Below are 14,117 nucleotides of genomic sequence, written 5' to 3' on the forward strand. Positions count from 1 at the left end.
TTCTTTTCCATTTCCCGAAAACCAATGGTTTCGATTGCAGTTGTACGTAAGGAGCTTGAAATGTCGTCCCACAGTTCCCTTATACCGAATTGCTGGTGAGCGCTCTCAGAGAGCAGGAATGCAAATCGAGGCAAAATCCTTCGGCTGTCTGTTGTGATTGCAGCTTCTTGACGTCGAACCTTCTTTGTGTTTGTTGTCGTGCGTTTTTTGCTGCACAGAAGCGGGTGCGAATCTTGGATGCAGCAAGTTAGTGGTCCGAGTCGATGTTAGGACCTCGGAGCGTATGCACGTCACAACATGATCTATCTAGTTGGTGGCTTTTCGATCCGGAGACAACCAGGTAGCTTGGTGTATTTTGTTATACTGGAGTCTAGTACTACAAATAACCGTATTTCGAGCCCCGGCGAAGTTGATCAGCCTCAACCCATTTGGGAATGTTTCCTCGTGGAGGCGGAATTTAACGACTGTTGTCCCAAAGATACAGCGTCCTTGCCCACCCTGGCGTTAAATTCGCCAGGCACGATTTTGACATCGTGAGGGCAGCTCTCATAGGTGCGCTCCAAGCGCTCATAGAAGGCTCTTTGGTCACCTCGTCCTTCTCTTCCGCTGGGGCGTGGGCGCAATTCAGCGATATGTTGAAGAACCTCGCTTTGATGTAGATTGTGGCTAGACGTTCATCCACCGGAGTGAATGATAGTTCTTGGCGAAGGAGCCTCTCTCCCACCACGAATCCCACACTAAATTTGTGCTTGCCTTTATATGGCCACTGTAGTAAATGTCACAAGGACCTACTCGCCTCAGTCCTTGTCCCGTCCATCGCATTTCTTGGACAGCAGTGATGCCAGCCTTTATTTTCACGAGGACATCAACTAGCTGGTAGCGGCACCTTCCCAATTAAGGGACCGGACATTCCAGGTGCATGCCCTCAAATCGTAACCCTTATTTCGTTTGCCATGGTCGTCCTCAAAAGGGGGATCTCTCATGCGAGGCAGTTGATAATTTTTCAAGGGGGGCGTTTTTTACATGGCGGGTCCCAAGACCAGCACACAACCCTGCGGAGGGAATGTTTTGCCTTCTCACCTTAGCTCGCCTTCAAACGGATGTTCTTAGGTCACCCAGAGGATACTTGGTCAAAGACCGCAAGTCGTGAGCTGCTTGAGCCGTTTGTCTTTTACGTTTTTAAAATTACTGTGTTTAAGATTTTTAGTTACAATGCCAAGGCAGTGCGTAAATAGTGCCAACAGTTTTGGTTACGTGTGCGAGGAACTAACTTTTAAATCGCCAAAAGCGTAATTTTACTGCACTTGTGCTAAAAGCTTACGAATTGTATTTTGGTGTTAAAGTTGGAGACCAAGACAAAGCATGAGATCCTCATATCTGTTGTAAAACTTGTGCAACATTTTTAACAGCTTGATTAAAAGGTTCAAATCGTAAAATGGCCTTTGCAGTACCAATGGTTTGGAGAGAACCTAAAGACCATGTTACAGACTGCTAATTTTGCCTCACGAATTTTAAAGGTATTGGACCGAAGTCTAAACATACGGTTAAGTACTGTGATTTACCATCAGCTTCAATACCTGTCAAACACGGTGAACAACTTCCTATTCCAAAAGCATCAGAATCTTGGAGTATCAATGAAGAACTAGGATCGACTAGCTTTTCAAGGATGCTACAGAAATCCCAAAGGGAATGATAACCGAACCTTTATTTGATTTACCAGGATGTTCAACAGTGCCGCATCTAATTTCACAGGGTGAACTTAATGACTTAGTTCGAGATCTAAGCTTTTCAAATTCGCAGTCCGAAGTTTAAGTATCCAGACTAAAAGGTTGGAATCTTCTCCAAAGTGATGTAAATATTACGTTTTATAGAAAAAGGCAGAAAGACCTCTAAAATTGCTTTCTTCAAGAAGGGGATCTTGTATACTGTTAAGAAGTTGCTCTTTTGTTTAACGTACTAGGGCAGAAACATGATCCACGTGATTGGCGTCTATTCATTGATTTCTCTAAACTTAGTTTAAAGGCGGTATTGGTTCATAACGGTAACAAATATCCATCTGTGCCCGGGATAAAAAAAACGTTACCAATGAACCTCTAGTTGATTCCAAAAAGGTATTACTACCACCTTCGCATATTAAATTGGGTTTAATAAAGAATTTTTTGGAAGAGGGTTCTTGTATTTGAAACAAAAATTTCCAAAAGTCAGTGAAGCAAAAATTAAAGAGGGCATATTTGTGGGTCCGCAAATAAGAGAACTAATGAAAGATAAAACATTTGAAGATGGAAATATGAAAGCTGGCAATTACAAAAATCTTGTGTCGCAACTACTTACTGCCAATAAAAAATGAGTTGCAACAATTCCTTTAAAATTCACTTTCTGGACTCCTTCTGAATTTTTTCCCCGAAAATTTAGGGGCCGTAAGTGACGAACATTTGGAACGGTTCCACCAAGACATTTCTGCTATAGAGAAACGGTACCAAGGCAATTGAGTGCCAGTGTGCTTCCCGATTACTGCTGGACATTGTTAAGGGATACCCCAAAAACAAATTATTGCCGAAAAACATCGACAGTAACATTTTAAGGTACTCTTTGGTTATTAAATAAATTTAACAATACTATATCTATCGCTGTTTTTCTTTTAAACAAAAATCCACATAACAAAAAAACTTTAGGTGATAGAAGAAGTCAGTAGCTATTTTCAGCGTTTGTGGCAATTTTTACATAATAAACACTTTGTTATGTTCATGTCACAGAAAACAAATAATTAAAACCACAAGGTAAACATTCGATAAGATGCTGCAGCCAATCTGAAGCTTATATGTAGTAGGAGATCCCACCATAGTACGTCCATCACCCATCGTATTACGGGATTTTTATATATTAGGTCTACAACTTTGCTTCCGCTGTTTTTTTTTTTTTTGTTGTAAATTTAAGGTTTTATTGTATAAAAACGGTTTTAAAATTGTTATTCAAAATATTGGCCGTCGCTAGCTACTACTTTTGACCATCTTTCTGGCAGCATGCGTATTCCGTGACGAAAGAACTCCTCATCTTTCGAGTCGACCCAAGTATCAGTCCAATATTTGACTTCTTCATAAGAATTGAAGTGCTCGTTAGATAGACCGTGTGCCATCGATCGGAACAAGTGGTAGTCAGATGGCGCAACGTCTGATATTGATATATGCACGATCAGAACACCATAAGATAAATATTCCCGAAGGAAGAAATGACGGTAAAAGTAAAGAGCAGTAATCATCTGGGTTGGGGCAAGATAAACTGTCCCTAAGAGGGGCCAACGTGAGTCCTTTTGTAAACGGGGAGTACACAACAGACCTGATCGAATTGCATACATTAATAACCATTCTATTTGTATATTTATATTTTTCAAAGATGTTGCTACAGAGTATAATAATGGGTGATCCAAGTAGAGGTACTTTTTTCAATAGCCTTTTTTGACAGATCATGCGTGAGTCGTGTAAAGCTGTCATGCTATTTTCGTTCAGTATTGTTTAGTATTTCATCATGGAAAGTTTTACGCCTGACAACGTTTACAAATCGTCTTTATTAAGAAATTCACGTACTTTAAATAATGTCTTTCGCGCGAGTTCCCTATAGCTTAGTATCCAGCTCTCAAGAATTGCAAAAACTTCATATAAAAAAACGCTTAAGAAATGGTATGCAGCTCTGAAGAAATCATGTACTCATTTTTAATAAATTTTTTCAATGAAATGCGAATATGGCAATGCTGGATTTTCGAAGAAACATGAAATCAACAATTTTTTTTGAAGGAAATTCAAAGTAATCATTAAATTCATCCTACAATTAGTTAAAATCATTATTATGAAATACGGTTAATTCTGAAATTTTATATTAAACTTACAAATCTTCATCCACATTCCTTAAATCGCAATGAAAATATTTATATACTTACACATATATTTAAGTTTATTTTCTCTTGCTCTTCTAATGTGGATCATTCACAATGCGTAACCAGCTGTCAAAAGTACTTGGCTACAGTTCAAGAAATAATGATGCACACGACCTCCACATGTTGCACAAACGCCACACATGCTTAAGCAATTTTGAATTATTTCTAAAGGCCAAAGCAACATTGGTGTAATACGGATAGTCTAAGATCCCACCATAGTACGACCATCACCCATCGTATTACGGGATGAAAATAATTTTTATATAAAATTTATTACATTAAAATATTAATTTCGAGGAGGTTGACTGGAAATTGTGATGCTAAGTGTAATTGATTAATAATTGAAAAACGATTTTTTTTTAAACATTACACCCACTCTCTTACGCAATAAGCTGTAGACTAATCGAAAGTATATAGCTTATAGAATATGCAAACACTGGGTTGTCTTCTTTTTCCCGTCGCAATTATTAGGTAGGCAGGAACATACAGGTAAATTAACAATAGTGATTTGCAACTATCCACTTACGCGATAAACCTTACATCAAAATAAAGATAATTTTATTGCACGTGTAATGATATAAGGTTGGCTGCGAAAAATTGGTGCTGAATCCCGGTTGTCGATTTTTAAAAAACGAAATATTCGTGCGGCTGAATACGTGCGAAAGAGAGGTCCGAGGAACGTATTCAGTGCCATAGAAAAGGACGCAGCATTGCAGCTGTGTGTCGCTCCTTCGTCGAAAGGAGAGTGCGCATGCTTTTTGTTTATGAAATTGAGAAAGATAACGATATACTATAGTAAGTGCTGAGCATTATTGTGGAGCAACTGTTGTTATGCATTATTAGTCGCTATTTTCATATTAGAAAAATGTGCTGCTTTTGCGTGTCGATATTATTTTTTGATAATAAAGTGGTCCAAAAATGGCTAAAAAGTGTTTTCTGTGTGATTAAAGTGAATCTGTAATGGATTTTAACGATGAAACTTTCAAAAATTGTTCATTGAAATTGGCTTTTCGAAAATTGAAAAACTTTAAATACAACGATGTTAAACTAACCAACGCGTCATTTCGTGGTTATCATACCACGTGTTATAAAAAAGTGGCTGCATTAAACAATAAATATACTGAAGAATTTAATATTGTCGCTACAGAAAATGCAGTAAGTACATAATAAATAATTTTTTTAAATTTACATAGTAAACAGATTTTATATATTTTATTTTTCTAATTAAGTAACGCTGCTACAACGCGTGGAATTTAATTATAATTTATCAGGTCCGCCAGGGAATTATGTATTAAATTATATTATTTCATCAAAAAAGTTATTTGTTTAGATGCGTGTTGATATGTCTAGCGCTGGTGAAGCTTCAAAAGGTATTGCATCTAATGTCGGTTCCTGTGCAACAGGTACTGAGAGGGAAGAAAGTGATGCTAATGCCACGGCTGAGATTTCTACAAATGTAAAGGAGGTACTACATATTCTGACTTTTGAAGTGATTTTTTTTAATGTGAAATTGTTTCTTCGGCCATCATCTTATTTAAAAAATATTTTTTATTGTTTTAGGAGCCATCGACCTCAGCACAATTGACATGTAGAAAACCACTTGTCTGTTTTGCAATCATGAACGCAAAAAATGTTGGAAGCAGATACTCAATCTGAGATTTGCTAAAACTGAAAAAGCAGTACAAAAAATAAAAGATATGGCCGAGAGTCTCAATGATGCCAACATCATCTTAAAAATTACAAATCAAACTGTTGCTTTTAATAAGTCCTGTTACGCAGCGTATCAATCCAAAGAAAAGTGGGCTACCGAAGAACATATCGATTCAAGTTGGCATAAGTACAGAAACGTGCATAAACTGGCATTTGAATCATTATGTGATTTTATTACAATCGAAATCATAAGTAACAGCCAGGTTGTGTACTTTGCGCTGTTATTCTCACGATATCAAGCATTGTTGTTGGAGTACGGAGATCAAGAATTAAATTTGGATGACTTTCAAGATTACCGACCCGAAATTTTACAAAAAAAAAAGGTGCGTGGAGTCCCTACGCGCGGATGAAGTTATACTTCTTAGTGATATTCCAAGAAATGCATATCATTTTGTATGAAAGAAAACTAGAAAACTTAAATTCACATTTTATAAATTTATTATAATTTATTATCTCCCCGAGCATGCATTTGCCAACAAGTCGTCTTTTCGCGACGATGGCAAAAGCTAAAAATCATAAATTGCACAACTTTCTGGTGCTTCTCGCAAAAATCTGCGTCGATATGTATTCACGATCATATGTATACATATGTACATACCATATTTACACATGTTTGTAGGCGAAGCTGCTAAAGCGGCAAGGGGTGACAATCGGCGGCCATTACATTACTTATGGCATAGGAATTAAATTGCTACGAATATGGTAATGACAACGAAATAATGCAAATATGCATATTTCTAAAGGTCATTAATTTCTTTTAAGAAATGAAAGGAATGAATGATCCTGAGAAGTATAGTCTTAACTTTTCAACGGCCAACGCAGAGCATTTCAACCAAAAGGAATTTATTCATTAAAATCACCACTCAGAAGTCGTTTTATCCGTTGTAAGCGAACGATTTTCGAAGAAACATCATTTCTAATATGCCACAAGACAAAATTAGAAATGAACTTCATAAACCTCACCTTCCAAAAAAAATGAAGACTAACTACAGGAATAATCCTGTAATGTATAGCCTTAATTTTTCAACGGCCAACGCAGGGTATTTCAACAAAAGGTCACATAAAATAGTTGAGAATTCGCAGAAATGAAAGACAAAGGAAAGAAAGAGCAGTATAACTTCAATAATGAACAAGCACACAAACATACATATACGCAGCAGCAGCAAGGAAAGAGGTAACAATCGGCGATCCATTGTATATTTCTTTCATGCATAACCAAACCATAATTAGGACAACGCAATTGAAGTGTCAGTGGTGGTCTAGGTGGTAAGCGCTTCAAAAGTTACGACGAGCACGTAGGTGCGTAGGTTCGAACCCCAACAGAATTTATTTTTAATTGAATATGTGGTCTTATTTTATAATAACTCATTTTAAATATATAAAAGATTTACCTAAACATTATGATGATATTTTCATGATTCATACGCAATGTACGAATGTAAGCAATTTCGTTTTGCCGTCGGCCTTTCAATTTCTCATGCTTCAATTTTTGCTTTCAACCAAGAAATCGCTTGTATGTATGTGTATGTATATGTATGCATATGTGCAATATATGCCTTTGCGTTTTGCCGTCGTCATTTCCATATTGACATGTAAAAGTAATTATGTATGTATTTCATTGTTTCGTTTTGGCCCAATTTTGTATATTAAGACAAGTGTCAATAATTGCGCCAAAATCAAATATATTATATATTCATATGTAGACATGTTTTAAACTTTACATAAAATTGAAGTGTCAATAATTGCGCCAATTTTCATAAAGTTGGAAATTATGCGCGAATAAGACGTGTGCGGGTTAAGTCGTGAATTTTACTTATATTAATTAATTTGAAAGTGCCGAAAAATGCGAAACGAAATTTCAATAAATTTAAGTAGGTAAATTTACATGTATTTTCATTTATATTTAATTGTCAATAAATTTTTTAAAAATTATTTGCCCTAGTTGTCCATTTTTTATTTTCTCACACATTTCAGCCGATTTTTGTATAGAAATTTGACCGGCGTAGAAGCAAAATGCGAAACAATCATACATATATTATGTCGTTTGCACATTTGTCTGTATATTTGCGAAAGCAAATGTTCTACAAAAGCATATTTCTATACTTAAACAAAATTATTAGAACCATCGTATGTTTCTTATGTACATGCATAACCAAACCATACTTAAGTCAGCGCAACCTAAGTGTCAATGGTGGTGTTGGTGGTAAGCGCTTGGAAAGTCAAGATGATACCACAGGTCTCAAGTTCGAATCTCGACAGAATAAATTTTTAATTTTTTGCTTTTAACATCGTATACTATACAAATAAATATTTTTCTTACTAATAGAAATTAAATTTATCACAGCAATATTATGTATATGTATATTATGTATGTATATTGCTGTGATAAATTTAATTTCTATTAGTAAGAAAAATATTTATTTGTATAGTATACGATGTTAAAAGGCATACATCTTCTATCCTATCTTGTGTATCGGCACATGCTCATATGAGTGTATGTATACGCATGTGCGCGTTCAGAAATTGAAATCATATTTTCATCACTTATCAATATACTTATTACATATGCGCGCATTGACTTGCATGTTCATACATTCATGTATACTTACTTATATGTACATATATTTGCATACATTCCCAAACAAATAATGCACAAGCATACAAACATACATATGCGTACACATATGAATATGTCACCAACAATCGGCGATCCATTGTATATTTCTTTCATGCATAACCAAACCATAACTAGGACAACGCAATACAAGTGTCAATGGTGGTCTAGGTGGTAAGCGTTTCAAAAGTTACGATGAGCAAGTAGGAGGTACGTAGGTTCGAATCCCAACGGAATTGATTTTTTAATTGAATATGTCACCAACCAAAAATTGAAACATTGTTCTACAAAAACAACAACAGCATAAGCATGGCAACATTGTGTTGTTGGTAGAAAAGCCGAGCTGTGCCGAAAGAAACGAACAAACGATCGCCGATTGTAACCGCTTCGCTTGCTGCTCGAACATCTTCGCAGACAAGGTTGCGTAGATTCATATTGAGCAAGGTTGCGCAACCTGAATCTATCGCAACCTTTTCCGAACTCGTATAAGAAATATAACTTCAAAAATTATTCAAAAAAAATTCGGTGACTGTATTGTTATAGAAGTGTCTACTGGTCCTCGTTGCCAAAAAATAGTGTATCAAGCAGATATAGAAGTGTCAGTTATGGCATGAAATTGTTGGAGACAAGAAATTACCAAAAATTTGAAGATGTAGCATATTATTTAAGATAGTGCATCAATAATATTAATCTTCGTCGACTCCCCAGTCGTTTAACTGCAGATGACATTATTCGCGGAGAATGTGAAATTCCTGAAATGCTATTTTATTTCATGGAAAGTCTCATTCTGGGATCAAACGTTTCCGAGGAAAATCGTAACCAAGTTAATGCCAAAATAGCATCAATATGTAGTGACATAATTTATACAGTCACCAAAGGTAGATGCAAACCAGCAAAAATTTAATGCTTGGACTGGCAATGAAGTCTTTAACCAATTCTCGACAAGTAATCACGATGCTCAATAGATATGGTCATACTATTGGTTACAATTTGGCTGAAGAACTAAAGACAGAAATGACATATATAGTACGTCGGTCCAAGATAATAATGTAATACCGACCGGCATCAAATCATCGAATGGACACTGTATGCACATAGCATTTGACAACTTCGATCGCTTCGACGACACCACTTCCGGAAAAGATACTATGCATGACACGGTTGGTATTATTTATCAGTTTCCTAGTACTTCTACAGATGATTCCGGTGATGAAACAGCTGAAACACGTGAAGTTAGAGACAACTACAATAGTGAAGCACCCGCGCGTAAAAGAAGGCGTTTTTATGAGATTGTACGTGAAATTCGACCATACTATTCTAAACCAACCGCTAGTTCGCAGCTGCTGCCGGTAGATTCATTTAATAATACACTGGATATAATGTAGAGGTTGGACCGAAATACCTATTAATAAAGATTTATTATGGGTAATGTCATTCTTCTCTTCTTAATTAGCGTAGACACCGCTTACGCGATTATAGCCGAGTTAACAACAGCGCGCCAGTCGTTCCTTCTTTTCGCTACTTGGCGCCAATTGGATATTCTAAGCGAAGCCAGATCTTTCTCCACTTGGTCCTTCCAACGGAGTGGAGGTCTTCCTCTGCTTCCCCCGGCGAGTACTGCGTCGAATACTTTCAGAACTGGAGTGTTTTCATCCATCCGGACAACGTGACCTAGCCAGCGTAGCCGCTGTCTCTTAATTCGCTGAACTATGTCAATGTCGTCGTATATCTCGTACAGCTCATCGCTCCATCGAATGCGATATTCGCCGTGGACAATGCGCAAAGGACCATAAATCTTTCGCAGAACTTTTCTCTCGGAAACTCGTAACGTCAACTCATCGGTTGCTGTCATCGTCCAAGCCTCTGCACCATTTAGCAGGACGGAAATTATGAGCGACTTATAGAGTTTGGCTTTTGTTCGTCGAGAGAGGACTTTACTTTTCAATTGCCTACTCAGTCTGAAGTAGCACCTGTTGGCAAGAGTTATCCTGCGTTGGATTTCTAGGCTGACATTGTTGGTGGTGTTTACGTTGGTTCCAAGATAGACGAAATTATCTACGACGTCAAAGTTATGATTGTCAACAAGTCGCGAGTGCGACGACTGTTTGTTTGATGACACGACATATTTCGTCTTGCCCTCGTTCACTGTCAGACCCATTTTCTTTGCTTCCTTGTACAGCCTGGAGAAAGCAGAACTAACGGCGCGGGTGTTGAGGCCGATGATATCAATATCATCGGCATACGCCAGCAGCTGTACACTCTTATAGAAGATGGTACCTTCTCTATTTAGTTCTGCAGCTCGAACTATTTTCTCCAGAAGCAGGTTGAAGAAATCGCACGATAGGGAATCACCTTGTCTGAAACCTCGTTTGGTATCGAACGGCTCGGAGCTGACGGAGCTTTTCGTGTTACTCAACGTCAGTTTACACAGCCGTATTAGTTTTGCGGGGATACCAAATTCAGATATCGCGGCATAAAGGCAGCTCCTTTTCCTGCTGTCAAAAGCAGCTTTGAAATTGACGAAGAGGTGGTGTGTGTCGATTCTTCTTTCACGGGTTTTTTCCAAGATTTGGCACATGGTGAATATCTGGTCGGTTGTTGATTTTCCTGGTCTAAAGCCACACTGATAAGGTCCAATCAGCTTGTTGACGGTGGGCTTTAATCTTTCACACAATACGCTCGATAGAACCTTATATGCGATGTTGAGGAGGCTAATCCCACGAGCACACTTAAATTCCAATGGTTGGGCATGCTTTCGTCCGACCATATTTTACAAAGAAGCTGATGCATGTTCCCTATCAGTTCTTCGCCGCCGTGTTTGAATAGCTCGGCCTGCACTCCATCGGCCCCCGCCGCTTTGTGGTTCTTCAGGCGGGTAATTGCTATTCGAGCTTCTTCATGGTCGGGCAATGGAACATCTGCTCCATCGTCATCGATTGAGGAATCGGGTTCGCCTTCTCCTGGTGCTGTACGTTCACTGCCATTCAGCAGGCTGGAGAAGTGTTCCCTCCATAATTTAAGTATGCTCTGGGCATCGGTCACTAGATCACCTTTGGGGGTTCTACAAGAGTATGCTCCGGTCTTTAAACCTTCTGTAAGCCGCCGCATTTTTTCGTAGAACTTTCGAGCATTACACCTGTCGGCCAGCTTATCAAGCTCTTCGTACTCACGCATTTCAGACTCTTTCTTTTTCTGTCTGCAAATTCGTCTCGCTTCCCTTTTCAGCTCTCGGTATCTATCTCATCCCGCACGTGTTGTGGTCGATCGTAACGTTGCGAGAGAGGCAGCCTGTTTTCTCTCCGCTGCGACACCACACTCCTCGTCGTACCAGCTGTTCTTTTGCACTTTCCGAAAACCAATGGCTTCGGTTGCAGCTGTACGTAAGGAGTTTGAAATGCCGTCCCACAGTTCCCTTATACCGAGTTGTTGACGAGTGCTCTCAGAGAGCAGGAGTGAAAGCCGAGTAGAAAATCGTTCGGCTGTCTGTTGTCATTGCAGCTTCTCGACGTCGAACCTTTCTTGTGTTTGCTGGCGTGCGTTTTTTGCTGCACAGAGGCGGGTGCGAATCTTGGCTGCAACAAGATAGTGGTCCGAGTCGATGTTAGGACCTCGGAGCGCACGCACATCTAAAACACTGGAGACGTGTCTTCCGTCTATCACAACATGCTCGATCTGGTTGGTAGTTTTTCGATCCGGAGACAGCCAGGTAGCTTGATGAATCTTGTACTACAGATAACCATATTTCGGGACCCGGCGAAGTCAATCAGCCTCAACCCATTTGGGGAAGTTTCGTCGTGGAGGCTGAATTTACCGACCGTAGTGCTAAAGATACCTTCTTTGCCCACCCTGGCGTTAAAGTCGCCAAGCACGATTTTGACATCGTGGCGGGGGCAGCTCTCATAAGCACTCATTGAAGGCATCTTTGGTCACCTCGTCCTTCTCTTCCGTCGGGGCGTGGGCGCAAATCAGCGATATGTTGAAGAACCTCGCTTTGATGCGGATTGTGGCTAGACGTTCATTCACCGAAGTGAATGATAGTACTCGGCGACGGAGTCTCTCTCCCACCACGAATCCAACACCAAACTTGCGCTTCTTTATATGGCCACTGTAGTAAATGTCACAAGGACCTACTCGTCTCTGTCCTTGTCCCGTCCATCGCATGTCTTGGACGGCGGTGATATCAGCTTTTATTTTCGCGAGGATATCAACCATCTAGGCAGCGGCACCTTCCCAATTAAGGGTCCGGACATTCCAGGTGCATGCTCTCAAGGATGGAGTCATGTGTAGAGGTTCACGCAAGTGAGGAAAGTTCTCTGATCGCCATTCACTTGGGAGTGGCCAGAAACTATTCTTTTACACATGGCTCAAGCAGCTCTCTACTTCCGGTCTTTGACCAAGTATCCTCTGGGTAGCCTAAGAACATCGTTCGAAGGCGAGCTAATGTGAGAAGGCGAAACATGCCCTACATGGGGTTGTGCGCTGGGTTTGGGACCCGCCACGTAAAAGCAATACCAATGAAAACTAAACGACAGCCTCGGGTAATGTCATTATCTCGAATAAATTCAGTTCCAATGTGGTTAGGCTATAACTGTATGACATCAAGTGATGGGAGTGAACAGCAAAAGATCGAGTATCTATCTCCGATAAATAATTCTGCGACATCTTACGCAATCGTTAACGAAACATTAATCATAGCGAACGAAATAGCTGAAAAGTGTAGCCAACCACATATTATCGTGACATATGATTTAGCAATAGCAAAAATGGCTGTGCAGATTCAAGAAAAACAGAAGCCTAAATTTGACAAAGTTTTTGTAAATTTGGGAGCATTCCACATGGAAATTGCTTTCTTCAAACCGATAGGGAAATATATCGATTCTAGTGGATTAGTGGAATTTCTAGTTCAAGCAGAAGTATTAGCCGGTGGATCAATGAATAGCTACTTGGACAGCAAGCATTTTAATCGATGCAAGCGCTTACGCCGTATTTCAAATGGATATAAGCAATACTGCAGAGACACTTTAAATGGTGCAAAAGGAAACACAGCACAATTTTATTATCAATATTTTGAGTTAATTAATTTATTTCTTGGGTTTTCAAGAAGCATGCATACTAGCAACACTGAATTATACTATATGGACTCGATATACAACATATGTGACTTATTTTTTGCGTTTAACCAGCCTAATTATGCTAGATGAGCTGTGTTATACTTGAGTCATTTAATCACGATGTATACTGCAAAAGGGACACACAGCTGCAATGCTGCGTCCTTTTCTATGGCACTGAATACGTTCCTCGGACCTCTCTTTCGCACGTATTCAGCCGCACGAATATTTCGTTTTTTAAAAATCGGCAACCGGGATTCAGCACCAATTTTTCGCAGCCAACCTTATATCATTACACGTGCAATAAAATTATCTTTATTTTGATGTAAGGTTTATCGCGTAAGTGGATAGTTGCAAATCACTATTGTTAATTTACCTGTATGTTCCTGCCTACCTAATAATTGCGACAGGAAAAAGAAGACAACCCAGTGTTTGCATATTCTATAAGCTATATACTTTCGATTAGTCTACAGCTTATTGCGTAAGAGAGTGGGTGTAATGTTTAAAAAAAATCGTTTTTCAATTATTAATCAATTACACTTAGCATCACAATTTCCAGTCAACCTCCTCGAAATTAATATTTTAATGTAATAAATTTTATATAAAAATTATTTTCATCCCGTAATACGATGGGTGATGGTCGTACTATGGTGGGATCTTAGACTATCCGTATTACACCAATGTTGCTTTGGCCTTTAGAAATAATTCAAAATTGCTTAAGCATGTGTGGCGTTTGTGCAACATGTGGAGGTCGTGT

General features: G+C 38.9%; 1 protein-coding gene across 2 annotated transcripts in view; it reads right to left on the bottom strand.

Moving 5' to 3' along the window:
* LOC126764440 (alpha/beta hydrolase domain-containing protein 17B) overlaps positions 1-14,117 on the bottom strand; it is a 112,643-nt gene that overhangs the window by 4,754 nt on the left and 93,772 nt on the right. The window lies entirely within an intron of this gene.

The sequence above is a fragment of the Bactrocera neohumeralis genome, unplaced genomic scaffold, assembly GCF_024586455.1.
Source record: "Bactrocera neohumeralis isolate Rockhampton unplaced genomic scaffold, APGP_CSIRO_Bneo_wtdbg2-racon-allhic-juicebox.fasta_v2 cluster09, whole genome shotgun sequence".
In the NCBI taxonomy this organism is placed as follows: domain Eukaryota; kingdom Metazoa; phylum Arthropoda; class Insecta; order Diptera; family Tephritidae; genus Bactrocera; species Bactrocera neohumeralis.